The following is a 25,244-nucleotide window of genomic DNA, read 5'->3' on the forward strand; positions in this document are numbered from 1 at the left end:
ATAATCAAATACATCCTATACTTGGATTATCATGTCCCCTTAATGGCTTACAGTAATTATCAAGTAGCCAAATCATCATATAAAATTTGGGAATAGAGAATTCATTTCTGATACATACTGATTTTGGATGCCGACTGCGGCTTATCCGAACTTTAGCTATCTAGTCTGCTCAGTAATCCGAATGAATCCGATATGAAAATGAATCAGATAATAGAAAGTTCCTATAGTCGGAGCTCTATGTAGGGATGAAAATGATGCAAAAGTGACGAAGTAAGTTTTGTTTTCACTTTAAGAAAGAAATCATATTCGGCATATTAGTTAGCAGAAAACAAACCTTACATTTTTTTAAGAGGAGGTTTATTAATACTTATCATTTTTCTATACATCATAACTGCATCAAACATGAAAATTAAGGACAGTAAAATAAGTGCTATAGCTGTATACACATCGTAATAATTTACATGTTTATTTTTCTTTCGGAAATCTTTAGTCTACCATTCGCCGGAAATGGATAAGGTCAGTGAGCAGTGCTAAATCGTCTGAAGTTCAAATCCCAGCAAAAGGTTAGCTCCACGGTCTTTCGTGATGTCCCTTATGTGCATGGTGAATATAAAAAACTTTCCCTTAGAACGTCTTCCCCACAGGCATTCTTTTCCTTAGAGTATATGTAATTTTTGTGTGTTTTGCCATTATTAACAATTCAGCCCTTTTCAAAAATTTTAAATAAAGGATTCGAAGTCAAACTTGAATTTATCAAATGGCATCATCCGACTTCCCACGTTAGCAGACAATTAGTCAGTTTCTATCTTGCCGGCATTCAACGCATTATAAGATCTGCTGCATTACTTAAAAAATTAAGTAGTTTAAAAGCAACAAGAACAAGGTTTCTTAGCATTTTTTTTTTTTTAATCTTTATGCCTAGTTTATATATAAATTAAAATATATTTAATTTTAAGTATATCCAATGTACTATTATAAACAGTTATAATGTTATAAAAATGTTCTAAAATTAGGTATTTATTACGTAATAAAAATGCTCTAAAATGGGATAAATAAAAATATTCTAAAATTATGTAATTATTACATGTTTCAGAAAAGAATTGTTTATTTTTTAATGTACTGAAATATGTTAATTTTTTAATATTTTTTAAATTTTAATTAATCTGAAATACGTTAATTTTTTAATAATTTTGTCAAATTTTTTTAATGTTATTTAAAACTTTTCTATATTGAGTTCATAAAATTTCTTATTTTATGACTCTTGTTACATAATTAAATTTTAAATACCTTTGTTTTAAATACGTAAAACTGTCAGTGTAATTCTTGTTTATTTAACGCTCTTTAGAACAAAGGATATATGATTGTTTTGTTCTGAACGGAGTAAGTTCATTGTTTATACTGTTGAAATCTACATAATCCTACAACTACGCGCGTTTTGCTACAATGATATTTTTACAACAGCAAAAAATTCGCGCAAAAGGCATCAGAGCCAACATCCTGAGCGAGAATTAATGCTCTTCCCCTTTCATTCAAGCGATTGGCAACTTTGGCGATTATGTATCGCTCTGGCAAACTTGTAATCCTCTCTCATAGCAACCTCTTTTCGATGGTACGGGTAGAACACGAGGCAGACTACCGCATGTTGCAGCTGTAGATTCGAATTTTGCTGCCGTGGGATTATTAGAATTCACGCGTTCGTTCGTCTGTGGTACCGACGGTTGAAGCGCACGGAACCTGTGCACCCACGCGTTCTGTGACTTTCTTGAGCCCCCTGGAATAGAACTTCCATGAGAATTTTTGGACTTTTTACGAAGTTATAAATATTGAACCTTTTGGAATATTGTAAAAGAATATGAAAGCGCTGGTAAGTTATCATGCAGTTTTCTTTTGCAAAAAGACAAACGTTGTTTAGCATTTATCGGGATGTGATTTATATTTGACGCATGGAATTTTGTTTAATTATATATTTTTGCAACTTTTGGTGCTGCACAGAAATATAGATGACGTGCTGGAATTTGAGTTTTAAATCATTCTGATGCATGTGCAATATAAACTTGTGTGGGGTTTGCATAAAGCGTATAACTAATTTGTTATATAAAATGCAAAATCTTGTCTATGTGTGTATGGTTTATTTTTCTGCAATTTTAGTTATTTTTTCTTAATCCAAGTGGAATTTTGTTTAATTGCTTTTTATGTGTTATGCTTATTTCATATATTTTTAAGATTTAATTTTTAAGTGAAAAATTTCCTTGAATTTAGACAAAAATTCGATAATGTTGTTATATTCAGTAATAACTAAAAATATTCTTGGTTTATTAGAAAAAGCGTTAATTTCGAAGGAGAGAGCTTATTTTTTGGTAATTTCATTGTGTTTGAAATGTATGTGTTTCTACACATATTTCCAAATTTTTTCTTCCATCGACCCCGTGTAAAAATATGGTTCGTTTTATCGACCCACTTAGAGATAACAATTAGAATAAGAATATAAACAAAATATTTGAAAAAACGGTTTATTAGATTTATGTATTATTATTTTTAGTTTTACAAGTTAGTTTTGTAACTTGTAAAACCTGTTATCTGAAAACTTGTTTAACTTTCCTGAAACAAAGTCAAACATTCTTATTCCGCAAAAGCTCTGTTTTAACTAATAAGATGACTGCGCTTATGCATCGACGCAATTTTTTTTAATATTTGTCATAAAATTGCTTGACTTAATTCTTAAATCACCACCTTCAAATACATTCAACCTGCTTCTTGTTTTCCGTAATAACTGATTCACGACACTAAAGCCTTTTTCTACTAGGTAAGAAGAGGGGAAATCAATAATATTTCTTTGGAGGGGCGGGTAACAACTTTTATTTTGAGATATTTCTCTCCTATTGACATTTAAATTCCAAAACTCTGAGGACGTGTGTGTTTTGAATAAGATTTGTACTTGAACAGTTCCTTCAGAGCAATTAATTCTCCTTGTGTCATAATTTCAAGATTAAATCAATCGCAATTCAGTGGTTCTTTGAGCCATGCTGGCACATTCAAGTTTTCTGTGTTTTGGAAGCGAACATTAAAATCTTCTTTTAAACTTTGCAAACGATTGATATATGAACATATCTTCCGTGGAAGTTTGCGTTTTCCGTAGTTTTTTATTGTGATTCTAGCAGTTTACTTATTTGAAAAAAGGCATATGTATATATATATTCAATATATTTTTTAAATATATTGAATATTATATATAAAAAAGACAAACGTTGTTTAGCATTTATCGGGATGTGATTTATATTTGACGCATGGAATTTTGTTTAATTATATATTTTTGCAAGCAAAAAGTTAAAAAAGTTTTAAAAAAATATATTTAAAAAATATATTGAATAGTTTTTGTGTATTTTTTCTCCTTATGTTTATGTTATACTTTTTTTCCGTATTGCATGATATAGCTTTATATCAATGAACAATTAATTATCGAATTTAAAGTTTTAAAAAAATGTAATCAGTGGGATATTTTTTATGCCGATCAATTACTTCTTTATATTCGGCTGTTGACCCCTTGATCATTATTAACCACTTTTAAAATTTCTTCGGCCTCCAAAGGGTCAATACCGATGCCGTTGGAAACTTTTGGTCTAGACATATCGAAATTTTCTTAATCTATTTTTAGACTCCATGAGGTATAAGTCACGAAGAATGCTTTGACATGAAAAGTGCATTGCATATGTACTTGGCTCATGAACAATATAGGATTGGGGCGTATCGTGAACGAGTTGCTGGACATAGACATGTTGAAACATGTCGCTGCAGTCAAGAAACGTGTTTTACTGCCATGGTCAGTTTAGACTAGTTTTTAGTGGGTTCAAAACTAGTTCCTTTATAGTGAGTGCCTTGCATTGCATTAAATTATATCGATTTTCAGCTTGTGGGGCGCGACCCATCGATGGATCTCAAGACAATATTTGATGGGGCGCGAAAAGTTTCAAAGTACTTATTTCCTTCTTACTTTATAACCGGCGCCTAATCAAGACAATCTCGTGCTGTACCCTCTCGATGTTAATTTTCTAAAAGAAAGGAAAAAAAAAAAAGATTACATGGAAATCAAGAGACTTTAGGGGCTGTAAAATCTAGGCTTTTAGGTCTGGGCCTTATTGGCCCTACACAGTGATCAGACCTTTTGTTATATATATTGACCTTTAATTTAGAATTTATTTACTGTTAGCAACGAAATGTTAACAGTTATATGTGTTTATTTATTAAAACTTCCTTGCAAAATATTTTTCCTCTGTGAATTCCTCCGCCTCCCCGCTTTTGAGTAATTATGCATATGGTTAGCGATAAATCGCAAGGTGAAATAATCACCCTCGTATGTAAAATAATGAATATCAATAATTACCGACTCACATCCCACCAATTAGCGATAAATCAATCGCAAGGTGAAATAAGCACCCTCGCATGTGCAGCGCAAGGGTGGTACACTGTGATACATAGTATTGCATCGTATTGTGTGTATTCATATTCAAACTTCATTTTATATGTTATTTATTTAAATGTGATTAGTTTGCATTAAAATAGAGAATATAAATTATAAGCTAAGAGTTGCGGAACAAGTTCTTTATTTAAGGGATCTTGAATGTTTTATTATTATTATTTAAGAACTTTGATGTATGTTTTATGACTATATTAAATGGTTTGGTCAGACAAAATGATTTTAAGCTGAAAACAAAATTTTTGACTAATTTTTTCTAATTTACTTTTTTGAAGAAAAATGTAACCTTTAAAATATCTTCTTTCTACAATGTTCAGTTATTTTACCGCAGTCTTTTTATTGCGTTTATTAGAATATTTTTCATAGCTTGCAGGGTCGAATCTGCAATTAATTAATAGCTTGAGAAAAAAAATAAATTATTTCATTTTCATTTTAATGGTTTATATTTTCAATATTTTGCGAAAATCTGACCTTGTTTCTATTAAGTATGTGATAATAAACATACAGGAAAAATATTAAATAATTTATAAATATATAATTAAAAACTATTGCTATTCAACTGGTAATACACATGGAAATATTTGCTGAGCAGAATAAACAGACGTGGGGGAAAAAAAGCAGCCTACAAGTTCAAAAGTGAAAAAAAAAAAGAGTGTTTTTTTCAAGCTTTATTCAGTATTTAAAATCAACCAGATTACTCATATAAACAGAGTTTACTGGTAGTTGCACTCACTAACTTCAACGGTGATTTTTTAATAAATAGCTGAGGCAATTAAGAAGTAAAAGGAAAGATGTGGGTGTGGAGGACTGTGTGGAAAAAAACAGAGGTTTGTGTGGCATTTAAAGAGCTGTTAGAAATTTTAGAAGCCTTTTTCCGTCATTTATTATCTTTGGAACGTTTCAAAATTTCATCTCGGTGTACTGGAGGTTTTATAGGATATATTTAGCAAAAAATTAGAAAATTGGTAATTTCATCCACTTTTAGGTACCAAATTCCCTAAGTTGAAAAGAATTAACTTTTTAAGTAACTTTTAAAATTTAAAAAGATTAATCAAGTGTTTAAAATGTGAAATTTGAAATGGTACTTGCGTATTATCCGTCGCCTGTGAAACTGTCGCCAAGCAGCTGTGCTAAGCGACAAGGGGGACGTAACAACTCTCACACAACATCGGCGCTTTCATTTGATGTATAAACTCGCACTGATTCTCGATAAGCCTTGTGGTTTTCTGTAACAAAGAATTAGCTGTTATTGCTGAATTTTTTTCCCTTGCCTTTTGAAAGAAATGAGAAACATTTGGGACCTGCCTTCTACAGAACAGAAAGCTCTGGAATATTTTCAAAGAAGTAGTGAACCGTCAAACTACGCGTGTTTTAATGGACACGATATTGAGCTGAATATGGCAAACAAAACAGTAATAGATTGGAAGAATTACCTGCGAGTAGCGAGTAGTGTTCTAAACAGAGCTTCCGGTAAAATCGGAGAACCTAACAAAACAGTAGAAAGCGACGAAAGCCTTTTTACGAAGCGAGTCGAATACTGATTGCTTATTAAATGCAGAGGAATTGCGGAAAGTTCAGCGTTCCTAGGATTGCGTAGGAACATTCGGCGCAATTTTGATGGAATCTCTGCCAACTTTCATGGTTCGAATGTAGCCAACCTTCACGGTTGATTGGGTAATACGTAAGTACCAAGAACTGTTATGCGCGCGGCTGCCACAGTTTGGCGCATTCTGAAACTAAGTGATTGTAATAATACGCGAGTAACATGTTTTGTTTTTCACTGGAAGGGTTTGCTTTGGTTAATTTAACTATGGCAAAGCACACGAGGGCTATCTTTCTAAGGGGAGGGATGCCTTCGTGGAGGACTTTCTAAGGGAAACTGGGAAACGTATAGACTTTACACAGAGGGAAAATCGCGAACATATCCTTGCAGACAGCCCATTGGCAGAGATTCGAAACAAGGATACAAACTACCAGTGTTCAACTACTTTACCACTCGGCCGCTGGTGGGCCTTCACGTGGAAGGGAAAAAGAGGGGAAGGGAAAATGTTTGCCTTAAATTGAGCATCAGAAAGATCTGGTTGTTAAGCTAATAAAATATATTTCCATATTCCAGAAGCAAAATAATAAAGCGAAACTGTGGAATAAAAGTTCCGCATATTCTTCTTATCACAGTTTTCGAATTCTAAAAATGGAGATAAGCCTTTGTTTAGTGCTGATCTCATATTCTACGATTCAGGCAATTTAAGAAGTAATCTTTGTTGAGAGCGGGGGGGGGGAAAGTAGTTATATTCTGATGAAGCTATCTAAGTGATAACGGTATTCAGATTTACCCTACCGAGATTTTCGACAGAAGTCTCCCGAGAAATTGTGCTTTTATCTAAGATTCCGTATTTATATTTACAGGTGTAGCACATTTTCCAAGAATACTTTTTAATTTATAATAAGAACACATGCACTGGATGCTTAATCTGTTCTGCTTTATTTCTTCTTGTTTTGTGAAACTGAAAAGCAACTTTTGATGCTTATGCAGCGTGTTTTGAATAAAGCTGCTTGGTGGTTTCGATTTTGTTGCGACCAGAAACCTCTTTAATTCAAAATTTTTGAACTCTTACTTTACGTTTCGGTACTCTACGTGCGTTTATCATCGACGCAACTTGGCAAGTGTCGTCACTACCCGAAATATGCGATCTTTATCTTCCACTCGACTTTGCAAATAGCCAGTTCTCAGAATACTGCTGTTCGTGGAATCATAAGATCTTTAATTGTTCTTTCAAATTTAATCGATCTATAATAATTTAAAAATTGAAATGCAATGGTTAACAATTTAGAGCCTTATTTTCTTTTTTAGTAATATGCTTAGTTGATATAATTTAAGAAGCGTTTGATTTATAACATTTCATACTTAATTATCGCAGCCACCATAGCGCAGATTGCGAATTTTACGGAAGAAAAGGAACAATTACTTTTATTGTACACACATTATGTATTAAATACGTATACATTATTACATAAGTATTCTATTTTTCAACTATTTACTTATTCCAAAAGACAGTCAGTAAACCTAGCTACAAACGGGTTTTTATTTTTTTCGGGGTTGAAATTTCGCAGCAATCGCTGTGAGAATGAATTCGAAACATTGTTTCTTTAGCGATTTTGCACCAACATAATTCATTCCTGCAGAAATTTCACCTCTCTTTTTTCTATTATAGGAAAATGCCATAAGCAAAAATTTTTAAATTGAATTTAAGACAAAAATAATCATAATTTTTCTATAAAAGCCATTGGAACTTGAAAAGAACCCATACGGAAATGGCGACATCAGAAACTGAATGTTTGTCATGTGCATGGTTGCCGGAATAATTTTTATGCGCGTGGTGTCTTCTAAAATTTTGGCGATTTTTACTTAGTTGCGATAATACGTAAGTTCTTAACATTTTAGGAATTGTTATTCGGAGCCGGAAAAGCCATCACCAACGGCAAGTGGCTGAATACTGGTAGTTCGACCCGAACTCGAACCCAGATGAACGAATTTGCTGCAGGATCGGTTTTCTTATTTTTCTGCATGTTAACATGAGTACTAGACAGTTTCCCTGAGTAGGTTCTCCAAAAAGACATGCATCTTCGTAGGTAGATAGCGTTCGTGTGTTTTACCATATTTAAGCAACGTAACGTTACAGTCGGGAAGCGTGAAAAATTGTGTTTTGTCATCGGGATTCCACTGATCTTCCACTTTGTTAAATGAACGGGCTGACCTCTTAAAAAGCACGCACGGAGAACGCAATAATTCCTTATAATGTGTCCAACTGATAATTATGAATATCTGCTGCATTATTGTATCGTGTCATGTAATTATTATGTGCGAACGAGTTGGCTGCAGAATTGGTTTCCGTTGTTTACTCCATATCTTACATGAATTGGAGCCAGCTTCGCTTAGGAAGTCTTCCACGAAGGCACACCTACCACTAAGAAGATAGCCTTCATTTGCTAGCAACATTCAAGTAACCTAACCTTGGAGCCGAGAAATGAGAAAAGTTATCTGTCCTCTTTTCCAGATTCGAACTTCCACTTTGCTTACGACCACTCACGCTACAAGAGCACGCACGGAGAATGCAATATTTTGTTGTAATATATCCAATTGATAATTATGACATTCAATAATAATCGACGGACCGAGGTACTAAGTTTTGTGCAGTTAACTAGTTTATAATGTAGCCAATTGAAAATTATGAGAATTTCAGCATAATTATCATTTAAAAAAAATTCCAGACGTCATATAGTATTACTTAATTCATTACTAAGACTTTAAAAAATGAACTTTATAAAATTAGAAGATTGAAACGTTTTCCCGCTCCCCCAAACAAAATATTAATTCCCCCAAGCAAAAGTATTAATTTTCAACAAAAGTAACCCCCCCGACAAAATATTAAAAATTATCCAGAAATGTTTTGGATTACGAATTTCTTTAAATGGATTAAATGGATTTGTGAAGTGGCGGAAAGGGAGGAGGAATATGTAAGATAAATATTATTGCACATAATTATAGCAATAAACAATTCCATGGTTAATTTGCTATAATTAATCTTGATTTAAGTTATTTTTCATTATCTATGTCATTCTTATGTTTACGCCCCACCTCCTTGATGTCCACCGAAAACATCCCGAAAGAAAACGGTATCATACAAAACATCGTGGGAGAAAAGAAAGCAAGGAGGACTTATCGGAGCTCTAAAACATCGTGATAACATAGTCGTCGAAAACAAGCGGTTCAAAAACACCGCCGTTTTAAAATATCGTGGTAGAAAAGATCATGGTAAAAAATAAAGCACCTCTAAATCATCGTATGACGATAACATCGCGCATTGTATTTCACTTCGTTATCAAGCGTCTTTTAACGCTTTTATGTTTCATGTTCAGTTACGTATTTTGCGGCAGAAAAGAACTGTTTCGATGCTGTTTACCACTTCTGAAGGTTTAGCCCATCATTTTTGAAACACCCTGTATTTAAACGATTAGAAGCGGTGAACCTTTGGGAAACTTCAGGGCTGCATGACCCAAAAGTTATGTCACGAATGTGGTCAATCCCGATACCATTTCGCAGAAATCTCATGCGAAGCATTTATGAACAATCAAAATATAACCTACAATGTTACGCACTTGATTAAAACATATTTGTATTATAATCCAAAATCTGTGGCTTAATTTTGATTAGCATTTCAGTGTCTAGAGTGTCCCGACAAAACGCTGAATTTAATATGCTCCTAAAAATACTTTATTTTTATAAAAACTTGCGACACATAAATAAAATTTCCGATTTACAAAAGTCGAGTTTGATCTGATCTGACAACACTGGCATTTTATCATTGTCAAACCATTTCTTGGCTTCTTTGCAGTTAAGTCGACGTGGAACGCTATACAATGGAAAATCATGTTTTAATTGTGAAAACACATTACAAAAATACACAGACTGTTAGGAAGTACGTGTGTTCTTTGAGCCTCAAAGTGTACCTAATGAAACAAAAGTACACAAAATGATAAAGAAATTTGAGAATATAAGTTCGACAACAGACATCAAATCACCACGCTTTCAATTCAGCCTGTCTGTTGAAAACATCGCCACAGTGTTCCTGCAAGTCCCAAAGATCCGAACTTAAAGAGAAACCGCAAAGACGAAACTGAATGGGTCATTCAGATCCTTTTAATGCAGATAAATGGAAAAGTCATTACGAATTTCATTCGAGAGTGCGGTGCTGCAGAACAAGTCACGAAAGACATATGCCAAACATTATATTTCATTCTTAAGTCGAAATATTTACCTTTTGAAACTAAGTAAATATATTTTCCATTTTGTAAAAGTATTTTTGGGAGCGTACTAAGTCCGAAGCTTTTGTTTGGATAACCTTTATATCCAGTCTGATAGACGTGGTAGTGACTACTGAAATTATTTAAGATGTTATTTTTTGTTTAAAAAAAAAGAAATGTTTGCATGATTTCCTATATTCTGGTTTACATTTTAGTAAACCTCGTTTCTTAAAGTTGAAATCTGTATAATTTCTTACTACTTTACGCATTATATAATATATATATATGATTGTGTGAGTAAGTATTTCTCATTAACAAAATAATTGAGTTCAATTTTTAACAGGCTCGAGCTTTTCTTAGTACAAGAAATGCGAAAACAAAAAGGGCATACTTAAAGGATTCGGTTTTGCTTGAATGATAATTTAAAATCTATGGGTTAGTTTGGGATACAATTTCAATGAGTAGACTGTGCCAACAAAAGCGCCGAATTTAATACGCTCCCCAAAATATTTTATTTTTATATCAGTGACTGTCATTAACGATTACAATTAGCTTAATCAGGGCGGCAGAATTTGGAAGGAGGGATGTTTAAGTTTTAACATGTGTCGTGGTTACCTTGGCGCAGTTTGGCGACAATTTTAAGAATGATTCACAAGCTGTCGATAGTTAATGTAAATCGGCAAACTTTACCAACATACCAAAAGAAACACACTTTAGAAATTTAAAATAAAAATTTTAATTATTAAATATGTAAAAAATGCTTACATTTTTCAAGGTATTCTCTAATTTTTTTCCGCTGTTCTACTACCCTGTACACAGCGATCTGTTTTCACATAAAAAGCATCGGATAATTGCACAAACACGACTTCCAGTGCAGCCTTGGCACTACGTGCTGGCTATCTACTAATGCATTTCATCATTATTCTCTTTAGCCATTTAGCGGCAAAATGCTGTATTCCTGAAGAAATTAACGCAGTTTTTCCCCTTTGGTGTCCCAAACATGCGTATTTTAAAATTGAGAGTAAACCAAAAAATATCGAGATTTTTCTGTAAAAACCATTCACTTGGGCTGTAACAAATAGAACGCAAAAGAAAATGACGACATCGCTTGTCCGAAGAATTGTTATGCGCATGGTTGCCTGAAGAATGGTTATTCTCATGGCTACCAGAATTTAGCATATTACGAAAGTTTGACAACTTCTACGAAGATAGTTGCGATAATACCTAAGTACCATGTATAATTTATGGAGGGTTTAAGCTTCAAAGATGCACCGGGAAAATCCTAGCATCGGCTCTAACTGAACAAACTATAAGTATACAATATGTTTGCTGAGCTAACTGTACACATCTACAGAGTCTTAGGACTACACTGAAGAGCCAAAAAATTATGACCACGTACTCAATAATGCGGCGCGAGACTTTTGGCCTGCAAAAAGTTGCAACTCCCCTTGACATGTATGCCACAAGTTCTTGGTAGTTGACTGGAGACAGGTTGTGCCAAATATCTTAGCTGCGGTCACGCAAAATCGAGATATTCCGACATGATGGTGTTTGAGCTCTGTCCTGCCGCTTCATGACATTCAAAATGTGCTTTATTGGGTTAAGATCTCGCGACTTAGGTGGCCAGAAGATTAATTGGAATACATCCTTATTCTCTTCGAATCACTCCAGCTCAGTTAGAGCCTTGTGACATAGACCGTTGCCCTGCTGGAAGGTTCCATTTCCAGTTGGAGAGACAGACCCCTGAATTCGGCGATGCAACTCGTCCCAGAGGTTCTCGATAGGGTTCAGGTCTGGACTCTGGGCAGGCCAGTCCATTCGATGAACTTCATTGACACCATACCAAGCCTTGGTTAACGTCCAAACATGACAACTGGCATTGTCGTCCTGAAAGTAACAGGGGTCCAACCCGTAAAACTGCCACAACGTAGGAAGCACATTGTCATCCAAAATAGTGCAGTAGCCATCGGAGTTGAGCTTACCATGAATGGGGACCAAGGGTCCCAGCCCATAACAGGAGAAACACCCCCAGACCATAATTCCAGGTAGACGCCAGACCCAGATCCTGCCATCCGAACGGTAAAGGGTGAACCTTGATTCGTCACTCCAAAGAACCCGTTTCACTGATCTACGGTCCAATTTCGATGTGCTTTGCACCACATCAACCGAGCAGCGCGGTTGGACTTTGTGATCAAAGGCTTATGGGCAGCAGCACGACCATGAAAACCAAGCAGATGTGCTTCCTTACGGATGGTATTCATTGAAACAATACTCCCGGATGCCTTTTGAAACTCCTCGCGGATGAGGGCCATCGGTTGGGTGCGGTTCTGCCGAATTTCTCTGGACAGCACTCGTCGGTCTCTATCTCCCAGTTTCGTTGGTCTGCCGACTCTGGGCACATTCCGACAATATTCCGCTCACCTTCCACTTTTTAATCACATGGGCCACTGTCGATTTTGGGTACTTCAGATCGCTAGATATGTCCCTTAAGAATCGGCCACATTTGTGATACCCAATAATTATACCTTTCTCGAAATCAGAGAGCTCCGAACTGCGAGGCATCTTGCATGCGACTAAAGCCGATGCTGTTTCCTACACGATATATACCGGCGGAGTCCGTGACGTACCTTAGGACCGCAGATATCGTCATTTGCATAGGTGTCCAAATACTTATTGGTAGTCAGTGTATAAATGTGCACATTGCATAAAACATTGCTAAAATCCTTATTCATCAAAATCTTGACAGAGCCTCTTTAATAACCACCGGTCACAAATACCCATCTTCCGAAGTAATTTTATAAATTCCGCTACAAATTTTAATATTCTGTAGAGACTTTTGGCTAGGCCTAGCAACAATAGAATGCTCCACCAATTGAGTACAAATGCTGGTAGTCATATCGGTTTAGCAGCTCAGCTGGTGATAAATAAGTCTAGATGTATCCGGGCCCACTGTAGGCGTAGTTGACAGTGACACTTGGCCAACAGAGGCACAAGAGTGGGATGTCTGCTGTGCAGTGCCATATCCAAACAATGTCCACTAAACTATGTGTTGTGAAACGCATGCATTTGGACTTGCATTTTATTGGGCTGTTCACTGAGCCATTGTCTGGTGCCGATTTCGCTGTACCAAGCGGAACAGTCTTCGAGGTCCTCTTTCTTTGATGACGCATGGACGTCCAATACCTTGGTGTCTACTGCTGGTTTCAACGTCATTTATCCACTCTGCGTAAATACCAACAACGGCAGATCGTGAACAACCTACCAGTCGTGCAGTCTCGGAGATATGCGTTTCGAGTCTTTGAGCCGTTACAATCTGCCCTGTATCAAATTCGCTTAGATCAGCAGCTTTTCCCATCACTCGCAAAAAACGTTTAAGTGCAAGAATGTTTCCTTACCTTCTCCAGCAGCAGTGAAATGCCATTCCCACTTAATCACATGCCCTCCATGTCATCCAGACGAAATCATTGAAAAATGTGGATATGGTCATAATGTTTTAGCTCGTTAATGTATGCTCACATAAAATCGAAAACTGTAGAAAGCAAGTCGTATTTCTGAGTTTTCAACAATCCTTGTAAATCTGTACAATGTTTATATAGCTTCTTGATTCCTATGTTACTGTTTAAGACTGGTTATAGTTTGATTAAATCTCTTCAGTGCCATTGAAATAATAACCTTTTATGCGAGACTTCATGTAAGGGAAAGTAGTCTGTAGGTGTTAAATTTAGTGAAATACGCGGAAGACTGAGAATTGTGCCACTTTTTCTTTCGCCAGAAACGGCTGACGAAAATAGAATTGTATTGCAGCACATGATCATGCAGCAGAAATCAGTTATTCGATTGAGCTTTACAGACTGGACGCACCAAATTCTTTTTTTCAAAGGCCTGTCCTTTTAAACCTTCTAAAATATGAAGTTCACCGGCTGCTCATTATGAACAAATTAGGCATAAATTAACCTCTACCTCAAAGGAAAAAAAAGGAAAGAAAGCCCAACATGCTTTTGTCTGGAAATTTCTGAAACCGAACTTGTTGTGGCCATGGCGAACCTTTTTCTAGTATTTGGCTTTTCGCCGATCATGAGAAATTTTGCCGCGTGACGTGGACAGCACACGACGGTACCTGAGGATTACCACTGAATAGCCTGTGGGTAACCTTTATCAACCCTTAACAGATGATTGCGTTTTTTTAGTCAAAAAGGGACGAGTCCTGAATGGGATATTAGTCTCAAAGCGGCATTTTGCGTCGAGCTTAAATGCGTTCTACCACGTTTCAGTTTGTTGCCACCAGATAATATCGCTTTGTATTATATTTAAAGGAATTAAATAAAAAAAAATCTGCATGAATGTTTCACGCAGTTTCCCCCACTTCCACCCGGTCAGAATTTTAAAAAAAATCATGATTAATTGTTTCTTTACGCAAAACTTTCTTGCTATTTCTTTGCAAACTTTTGGAATTCATAATAGCGAATATTTATTGGATGAAATCAAACGATTAAGCAAGTAAAAAATTCTTCTCACAAGCAGACGGTACTATTTTAGGAGAAATCTATACTATTAAAATCTGTGCGCATTTGTTTGTAGCATTATCTCCAGAAAGGCTGGGGGTTGAATTTCGAAAGAGGTACCTCCGGATTCCAAAAATCTGTGGGAAGCCATTTCGACCATTCTCATCTTCGTACGACTTTAATCAGCCACGATATTAATTAAAAGCTCTGAAAACGCTAATTTTCGCATTTTTCCGAGTAGCAACAGTCTCGCGCTCTGGAGATAAAAATGCTTTATTTTGAAAAGTGTTGCCACTGCTCGCTTTCAAATCGTCTAGTTCGTTAATAAAAAAATCGAAGTTTTACAAAATACGAAATAAAATTAGCATTGCCAAACATTAAACATATTATTATATAAGGTCCTATTCTGACGTTGAAGAAAGCACGCGATTGCATGTGACGTCATTGTATGTCGAAAACGTTTCGTTAATGTCAGAATTTTAAATAAATAGGTGTTGGCAACTTTTGTGTTTCAGGTTACGATAATTGACACGATATGTTATTGCCACGGTAATTCGTTTATTGATATTAAAAAAAGTTGTTGTCATGCGTATTAACCTGAAGTGTCAAAAGTTTTTGTTTCCTGGTTTAATTATATTTACCAATTGGTTGTTGAAAAAATTATATTTACCAATTGGTTGTTGCTTGGAAAGAATGAACTGATTTTATTAGCACTGAAATGTTTTTATGAGTTTTATTTTCAGGTGCACATAGAACTTATAAATTTTGTTTTGGCCGCAGCCCGCTCATCTGGCAGGCTTGTCCGTTAGTGAAGTTATAAATGTTGTGGATTATCGTTTCGTAGATTTGCTAGAATATGTTAAAAGCAGTTAGACCTGAAACTTTGCAGATGCGCTATGCAACTGGTATCCGTAAATACTTGGATTGTAGCATTGTATCCACCATACAATATAAATCAGACATGACGCATGTCTGAGGATTGTCTCTGTATTTAGAAAGAAAGACTGATCCCTAACATCCGGCCAGTGATAAGAATAATCAGGAATTGAATCGAGACTTGAGGAGTTTAACATTTCCTGTATCTGAACGCTACTGTAGACGTGAGAACTGCTATTTTTATAGAATGACTTCTGAATCAAAATTAAAATTTGCCATCTATAGCTGTACATAGAATTTTGCAATTTGAAGAGCTTAATGACATCATGGAACTAAATTGAGAAATTCTGAAATTTTATTTTGTCATTAAATTGACGTTTCTTGCTTTAATGTGGTTCTGCAAATATGGGAAGAAAACAATAATCTCGTTCTTGGGAGTAAATACATGAAATTTTTATTGCTGTTTAAATTATAAAAGTACACGAGAGCTATCTGCTTAAGGGAAAGCAATTTTTCGTACAGAACTTTTTTAATGAAACTAGTTTCATATTTACTTTACGGGAAGCGGTGAAACCCCATACAGCCAGTCCATTCCTCAAATGAGCGAACTCTGTTTTCGGCGATTATTTCGCTCAGTCATTAAAAACTCATTCATAATGGTGCACCGTCACCGAAGTACTGGCATTTTATGCAAAGTGCGTAATAAAGGTACAGGCCATTTGGCATCTGTCATATAAAGGTCGCACCATTCTTGTAAAAGAAAGAAACCGACATAACGGTCTCCGGCATAAGTGCCCATATTCTAATTGCATAGTAGTGCCCCAGCATAACGGTGTTCACACCTTTATAAGGTAGCTTTTCAAGTTAAAAAAACTATTTGTTTATATGTGCGAAGAGCTTTATGCCGGGCACCCTTATGAAGTTGTTGAGTTATTAGGTTATTTCGAAACAGGAGAGATATATGATCACTTTACTTAACCTGTTCCGCCAAACTAAGTTAATGGCACTACAGGGTTAGGAAGTCATCTTAGTCTTTGCTAGCAATCTGACGGTTAGGCTGCTTTTCTAGATTTTACATTAATCTTCAGTTTCTTGGATATAATTATTTTCATTCACTTGCTTTTCATTATCTCTAAGATGCCCTTGTTGCAGTAATAGTCGAACTTTTGTTTGGTTTTGTTGACATTCAAATTGGTGTTGTCTATATGTTACTTTTACATCATTGAACGTTTATAAATCTCCCGTTCTGATTTTAATACTTAACATAATCGATTTTGCACTTAGTTTATAGAGAACTCGCAAGAGTGCAAATAACTGTTTCAGATTTATTAAAATCTGGGTACATAAAAATATGTGAATGGTAACTGTAAGACAAATGTATACATGGTAAAATCTGGAAGACCAGTTAAAGTTTCAATGGTATTTTATGCAAATTCTGCTTAAAGATATTTATCTGAACCTGCAGACTGTGATATTTGCTCTCAAAGTCAGTGTAATTTTATTTAATTAATATGTTTCGAAGTCTTATCCGTACACTGTATGGCGGCCATGAGAAGTCGTGATGTCACCTTGTTGACATTTTATTCGCTTCTTTTTTGTGAAATCAGGCTTACTTTGATCTATTCTTACCTCCTTGCGATAGACAGTCTCGCGCGCTGGTGTTAGAAATGTTTTATTTCGTACAGTGTTGTCACTGCTCGCTTTGAAGTCGTTGAGTTTTTAATAAAGAATTCGTTAAAGTTTTACAAAACATGAAATAGATTAAAAACAAATTCCAAATTTGGGCCTTAAGGTTCGGGTGGAGGACTACGTTATTCAGAATTTGATGGCTCTAGGTAGCGTCGTTTTTTCACTGTGCTAGAAACGTACATTCATACAGATTGTTCGTTATTTAATTTCTTTGAATACAATACAGGGCAATAATATAGGGTGGCAACAATCTGAAAAGTGATTCGACGCAAAATCACATTGAGAGACTAATAGTCCTTCTGGCTTAGTGTAGACTTCTGGTCTTCTAGTCTTCTTCTGGGCTATTATGTGTTTTCATAACTGCCATCATTAAGAACTCTTACCATTTATCTTGCTGTAGATTAATTCCTCCTCGATAATAATCCTCTAGTTTAGAGTCAAAAATTTTTTTTTATGTTCATATCTTGCATATTACAAAAGATTTGAAGGACTAAGAATTTCTGCAATAATAAGACAAACAGTAGTATAAAAGAACAAGGTCTAGGGAATATGCTGGATGAGGTAAAACGTTCCAACCAATATCGAGTAGTTTTTTCCGTCTGATTAAAGCAGCATGATCACTGGCGTTATGTTGAAAGACAAAGTATTTGCAATTACTGAACGCTGGGTGCTTACGGATCAGGTTTCGACATAAATCTGTAAAATTTTTTTCAGTAAATATCTGCATTAGTAGTTGAGTTACGCGGAAGCAACTCCTGATGGGTTATTCCGTTCGTATGCATGGCCGAATTAAGACATAGATGCCCTATGCACTTAAAAGATTTTGATGAGCCCACAGTATAGTATTTACGCAGTATAAAGTACAGTGGAACCTCGAGATACGAGCACCTCTATATACGAGAAATTCGAGATACGAGTATGAGCGAAAACATTGTCTCTAAGTACGAGCATTATCTCGGGTAACGAGCAATGAGCCAGGCTGTTCTTATGCGTGGCACCATTTCCCGATCCGGCTCAACTCCGGGAATACCCTCGTCGGATCACTGAGTGTTCTATGATCTACATGTTTATGCGCATGTGAGTTAATTGTGTATTACATTTGACGTGAAAATAATTATTTCACAATGCCTCCTAAGAAGATTGTTGCCTCAGAATAGTGCTGCAAAGAAAAATAAGGAAGCCATGGCCGTTGAAATTAAGAAAATCATAGATAGACATAAGCTTGGTGTAAGGCCCATATCACACGGCATTAGTTTCACACGAACAACTGTTTCGGCCTAGTTTACTATTGAAAGGCAGACACGCGACTTCCTTTTCCTTCCTTTCCAAAAAAATTGCTGTTTGTTTTCAAATAATCAGCTATCAGCTTGTTTGCAATGGGAAACCAGTTTCCCCTGCGTTAACCCCAAAGCGATCTATGGTGATTGGCTGTTGTGACAAAGCAGAAAAATTGTTCCAAACAGTTGTTCTTCCGAAACAAACCGATGTGTGATAGCAGCCTTAGAGTGTTGGAATTGGCGAAGACTAAAGACCGTTTGACATCGACGATCTACACTGTTTTGATGTTCCACTGTATTTACAGTATAACGTCTGCTTTTTCCGCATTCTTTCTTTTTTCGGTTTTAGTTTAGCTGCGTATCCATTCTATGGTAAAACCGGCAATGGAAAATTTTTGTGCTTCCACTCTCCTTGATGCCCTAAATCCTATGCCCTAAGCGCAGCCTCCTTGATCCTGTGCTCACACATGATTATTTTCCTCAAAGGTTAATTAATCCAGCTCTATTTATATGGCTTAGGTAAGCGGATTAGTTTTCGAGAGATAGAGCAAGAAAAGCGTGATCCTGTGTAGAACAGCATAAATGAACAACCATATTATTCTTATGGATGTCATAATCCTGGGGGGTAAAAGGTCGAGACCTATCCAATGATACAATTAACAAAACCTCTTCGAGATGCAATTCTTCTTTTCAGGCATATCGCCTGCTGGGTCTGCCACGCGACACATAGTCCTCAGACATTTAACATTATGTTAGGGTACCCATTTCTCATCACGCACTACAGTTCTTTCCAAAGTGGCTCGTTTGTGGAGTTAAAAAGCAAGGAAAGTCAGGTACTTTGCTCAATAACATGTACTTTCTGGTTTCCACCCGTTGTTGCTTTTCACGGAACTCATGAGTCTTTCAGCTGTTATTTGGTGCATGAATAGAATTTTTCCGCTAATTCTTCAACAGTTGGATGGGGGCCTTTGGATATAATTTGGTCCAGAATCTACTCCAAAACCTTAAACGTCCTTAGCATGGCTAATCTTTAGAGCTTTCATCTTCGTCCCCGGATTTCTAAATAGATATTTTGGTCTTATAAGGATAAACTTTATTGTTCATTAATCGGTTGTGAAAGGCATTTTTCTCATTGACATTTCTTTTCTTCGAGGCCCTTATAAAAGTTTAAATTTCAGAGAATTTTTACCGAAAGGTATTACGTAACCAAAATTAATTTTAAGTATTTTTTTTAATTAGGGAGACTGAACATTCAGTACAAATCGAATGGCCTTATAAAGTAAGTTTTTTCCAGTACATGTCCTGTGTTATAATAAAACAATGATATAAATCTTCCTTAAATTTAAATTAGTTTAAATTATGTGCAAAAGAAGTTTATCTACGAAATATGTTTCAGTAGTTCCAAGAAAACATGCATCTCGAACGTAACGTACTGAAAATTGGATTGCCCAAGAGCTGTAGACAAACAACCACTCGTTTAATTTTGTTTTATTTTTTAATCTCTTCCGCGCACGTATTCCTATTTCGTGTTGGAAAAGCTGCCTCGAAATCGCCCCATTTCTGATTTTGTTTCACTGTTGCAAATGCGATGACTCACTTTCAAGTGTGAGTCAGGTGAAAGAAAGACTTTTGAGATTAAATTTGAGTTTCACAATCATCTATGAGCTAAATAATCGGAATTTGCGACGAGGAGAGAAGAACTGCACAGGATGACTCGTTTGAAGCTTTTAATTTTTGTGAACAGTCTAAGCCAAAAGTTTCCGCCATTTATATCTATCCTATAATAAAATCAGGAACATCATCATAACAGTACCGCGTTACAAAGATGTTGACACTTTTACGGAAGTCAACTATTGTTAAAAAAAAAAAAAAAAAAAAAAAAAACTTAGGAACTTTCATAACTATGTTCAGAATAAATATGTCCACACTTTTATGTAGTTTAAGTCTCTAACTTCGGGGAAGGGAGGAGAAGAAACTAATAATGAAAAAAAGGGAAAAAGAGTGAGAAAAGACCTTATTAAAAGAGCGGGCACCTTTTATTCTATGGCACTTCTACCCAATACAGAGGGTAAAATACGTTCCAAAACCCCAATAAAAGTACGGGTAATACTTGTTCACCGGTTTTTATTAAAAAAAAAATGTGCATGCATTTTTGTGGAATTTTGTATAAAGGGGCCGTGGATTTATTCCTTCCCCAGTTTAATTAATTACTGTACTTTTTTTTCGGCTATTTTATCTTCCGACAATCGAGAGGGAAAAATTACGCCAATAGTTTAATTTCCGAAGGACGCGGTTGTAGTAAGAACATAACAGATGAAAAGTAATCACGGGTGAACTACAGGGAACTTTTACATTTTTCTTTAAAAGAAACCTTCATTCGAGTAAGAGCGCAGGGTAATATCAATATTAGAATGTCTAATAAGATGTTATCTTCATTTCTATTTCCCTGTAAATTGATTCTCGTCCATTTTTATTGTTCTCTCTGCTACACCTTAGGCCTCAAACATCTATAAATGATTCGAGAAAGCGAAATCGTAGAATGAAAGTTCGTTCGTGTTTGGTTCGCCGTGATGAGTCATTCTTATTTTATGCTGGCATAAAGTTCAACATTTAGAATAAAAAGGTTCGACGTGACCTTCGCAGGGAGTTTGCGAGAGTTAGTCTATGTTAGCAAGACGAAAGCAGTAACCGAGTGGACAGATCGATTTTAAAATTTAAGGAAGCTCATTTTTTCATAGTGCGAGGAACATACATATATTCATGAAGTGGGCGGGAAACCAGAATTTCCCCATTAGTTGTGCGGGTATAATCCCACCATACTAATTGTACAGATCTGTCCCAGTGTTGATAGAGAAAGTCCGAAAGGACAGATTTGTGTCCTCCCTGACTTTCGGGACTATTAGAAAGGCAGGGTAAATGAGCAAACCACTGGAAAGGACTTTCGGTTTGCCATTGCTTTAAGCGTTTGCACGCCGCACTGGCACTAATAAGGGGTCGGTCGTCATGCATCGTTGTTCATTTATCCCTGCCATCAATGCAAACGTTGCCCAGGATACACTGCAGGGTATTACACCCGCCAGAAGAGTGAAAGACAACACAAACATCCATGCCCTGCTCTTGAATTCAGAACCATAAAGGTGCTCTATTACCATGCCAAGAGGAAACTCATTTTTATTCATAAATTGGATTTTAATTAGTATATCCAGGTCCACCAGCAGCCGAGCGGTAAAAGCCGTTGAACACTGGTAGTTCGTTCCGGGGTTCGAGTGGCGGCGAACGGGCTAGCTGCATTGGGCGTTTTCGTGGTTTTCCCCATGTGTAACGTGGATACGAGCCAGTGTCCCTTAAAATGGCCTCCACGGGGCATACCTCCCTTTCCGTGTAGTGCCTAAGGGCGGAGCACGTAATAAGTTAAAAAAAAAAAAAATAGTATATCCATAGATTATTATAATTAACTTTATGAAAAGATGTAATTCCTATTTTTGCCGGAGATATGTGCTTTGAGTTAAAAGCTTATCAACCCAAATCTAGTAGATAAAATACTTGAACCGTGAGTAAAGCAAAGACAACTGATGATGAAGATAATAGCCTGTTAACATTCTGATAATTAGGATAACAGCTTAAGTATCTAGTCAGCGGATGTAACTGGGCATTTATAAAAAAGACATTTTCGAACATTTTTCTTGAGCGATTAAAAATTTCTACGCTTTATGGTATACTAACAGAAATTCTTGATGAGTGAGCATTTCCGAAAGATCCTTGTTGGATTAACTCCTTAAGGACTGTTATTCTCAACATATCTTGTAATGCAGAATTCAAAAAATTTCTGTAAAACTAAATTGTATTTATCACATGTGAATTTTATGAAAAATAAGGGTAAAAGTAATAACTTAGGAATGCTGTTTTTAAATAGAATAGAATATTATAAATATTATTATATATAGAAAATACTGTTATTTTTAAAGAGAATAAGAAATTATTATATTTTAGCTATTACTCTAAAAATTAATAAATTTTTAGCATAGATGAAGCATACCAAAACAACTCAGCGGCCTAAAAACGAGGCCTCGGCATCCCCCGCCCAGTAATCTCGTTTTACGTGTTATTCTTTATATGATGGGAAAGTTTCACATCCTTTTTCACTATAGGAAGAAATTCGTCTTGGCAAAACAAGAAATGATTAACCATCATGGAGAGCATAATGAAGGACTTCAAAAACGAATTTTTTAAATAAGCAAGTGTTTTGGAATAAAAAATTCTGCGAATAACTTATTACTTGAAATAAATATTGTCTATTGCTTTTAAATTTATTCTTCTTTCAAAATGTCACTTGTAAACAAGCTGTGGTTCGAAGGTTATGTTTTTGCGCTTTCCAAAGTGAAATATTCCTGTTCCATAACTCAGAGACATTATGAAATGCATGATATTAAAATTTCTAAGGGCAACATAAGGCGAAAGCCGTCAGTCATTACGTCTACGTAGAAAGAAGACTCCAAACGAATACCGGAGAAAGGTACGTACAGTTTCTAATATTTCTAAAGTTAAATCGTTGGTAACGAGAAAATTCACCGACGCAGAAATCAATTGCAAAATCTTTAAATACATCTGCAGCAACAATAAATAAAATAATAAACCGAGATTTACAAATAAAAAAAGGCTAAAGAAACGTAATGTCCACCATCTTTTGCTGAGGCATGGTGGCTGAACGCAGAATAATTTGTAGAACCGTGTATGAAAAGTGTTTAGCCGGACATAAATAGCAATACATTATGACCCACAATGAAGAATGCGCTTATCTAAATGACTGCACCAAAAGGGAGAAAAAAAAGTCTTATTTATTGAAAACGAAGAGGGAAAAGCGTACTGGTTCCGTCAATGCAAAGAATGTTTCAGTAAAGGGTTTCGGTAAATTATCGCAGGATTCTCTTAAAATGGGAAGTTAGAAATAACAATGGGGGGGGGGGGAATTTAAATCGTCTCGATGCGGTTTATCAAAAGAAAGATTTACGTCGGGCATTTAAGAAAGAAATTTCGTTTTTTATAAGATTTTCAAAGAGTAACTTCATCAGGACAGAGCAACGAGTCCTCCAAGAAGGACCTCTGCATTCCTTGAAAAAAATGAAGACTGATACATGTATTGCATATATAACCTTTTGAACATATTCCTGAAGTCCTCTGTTGAAATGAGAATAAGAGGACACCCACCACGATTGATGGACTGTGGAAAGTAGTGGAAGAAGATTGGAAATCGATGTCCGTAAACATTTTATGAAGAGTCTTTCTGTCATAGAGATCACGATGCTGATTTGTAGTCCAGAAAAAAGGCTATTAGATCGAAATGTTTACATATTAAACATAAATTAAATGGCCCTGTTCAAAAAATGTGTAAGTACACTGTGTAACGACATACAGGGAAATAAACATTTAAAAGGTTACTTTTGATGTGATACTGGAATTTTAGTTCTGCAACCTTACTACACAAGTAGCGAGTTATCACAATGTCTAAAACAGCATGGCAAAAGCTTACAAAGGCTTAAACACCTTTTTATTAAACTGAACTTTTAAACAAACGGACATGGCTTGTGCTACAGATAACCATGACTCGTGGCGGTGCAAATTAAATAAAAACAGTTAAATAAATTTACACGTTGATTAGTAGTCTAAGACTATATATACAGTTGAATACTAAATTACGAGCTGCTTCAAATAATTTACCAGCGCATAAGTAACGGCTGCGGGAGAACGCTAAGCCAACATTTAGCAAGAGCTAACAGAATTCTAACCACGGTACGCCAGTGCCAGGAACTCTGTCTCTCTAAGATCCAAAATCCCTCAGCTTAAATACACTACAAGCTAATTTGCATTCTGGCGAGGAATACGGAAAGAAGAAGTTAAAGTAAAGATTAAAATCATAATTACTGGTTATTTTAAAATAAGAATCTTGCATATGATATTTATTTTTGAAGCGAAACTTAATTCCAACATTCTGTTTTGCTTCATTTTCTATTTGTAAAACCGTCGATGACGCTCTAGAGCTGGGGTTTTCGACCAAGGTGGAATTCCCTATTCGAGGGAATTTTATAATGCTTCTATATCTTCACAATTAGATTAATCTGCACATGCAGAACAAGCTAAAGGGCGTAATTTAATGTTTTTTACAGCATGCTGTGAATTGCGCATGCGTTGTTTCTTATTCATTCTCGCGCATAGTGTTGAGCGTGTATGCGTAGGCACCGCCACTCGCAGATAACCCGCAAACTGGACAATCCGCATCCGGATAATGGAGAGTACATTGTAAGAACATAGCAACGGAAGGAAAATTCGAAGTAGTATTAAAATGTGTAGAACTTTGTTAGTTGGACTATATTTTAGAATAAACTGCAAAAGTTCAGAAGGACTGCTTTTCTATGCGTTGTTTTCCTTAATAGTAGCGGAAATGAAACTATAAAACGAGCAATTCTTCCTTATTAATATCATCGTGATCATAATTAGTTCATATTCGTATTTTTCATTCGTAAGTTTTGATGGAATAAATATGGTAAACACAGAATTAGCCTCACTCCCTTCCCGAAAAGTCTCCACCCGTTAGTGACTAATATAGAGCTAAGACGCGAAATACAGCAGCCG

At 35.8% G+C, this 25,244-nt stretch overlaps 1 protein-coding gene across 1 annotated transcript in view; it reads left to right on the forward strand.

The window, feature by feature from the left end:
- The first annotated feature begins 1,509 nt into the window (after positions 1–1,509).
- Positions 1,510–25,244, forward strand: part of Atx-1 (Ataxin 1) — a 134,333-nt gene continuing 110,598 nt past the window's right edge. The window contains exon 1 of the mRNA XM_035353041.2: positions 1,510–1,864. The gene's annotated coding sequence lies outside the window, so the exon portion shown is untranslated. The remainder of the gene's footprint in view (positions 1,865–25,244) is intronic.

The sequence above is a fragment of the Stegodyphus dumicola genome, chromosome 8 (assembly GCF_044657685.1).
Source record: "Stegodyphus dumicola isolate Sdum_Otavi_A_Nest chromosome 8, ASM4465768v1".
NCBI classification, from domain to species: domain Eukaryota; kingdom Metazoa; phylum Arthropoda; class Arachnida; order Araneae; family Eresidae; genus Stegodyphus; species Stegodyphus dumicola.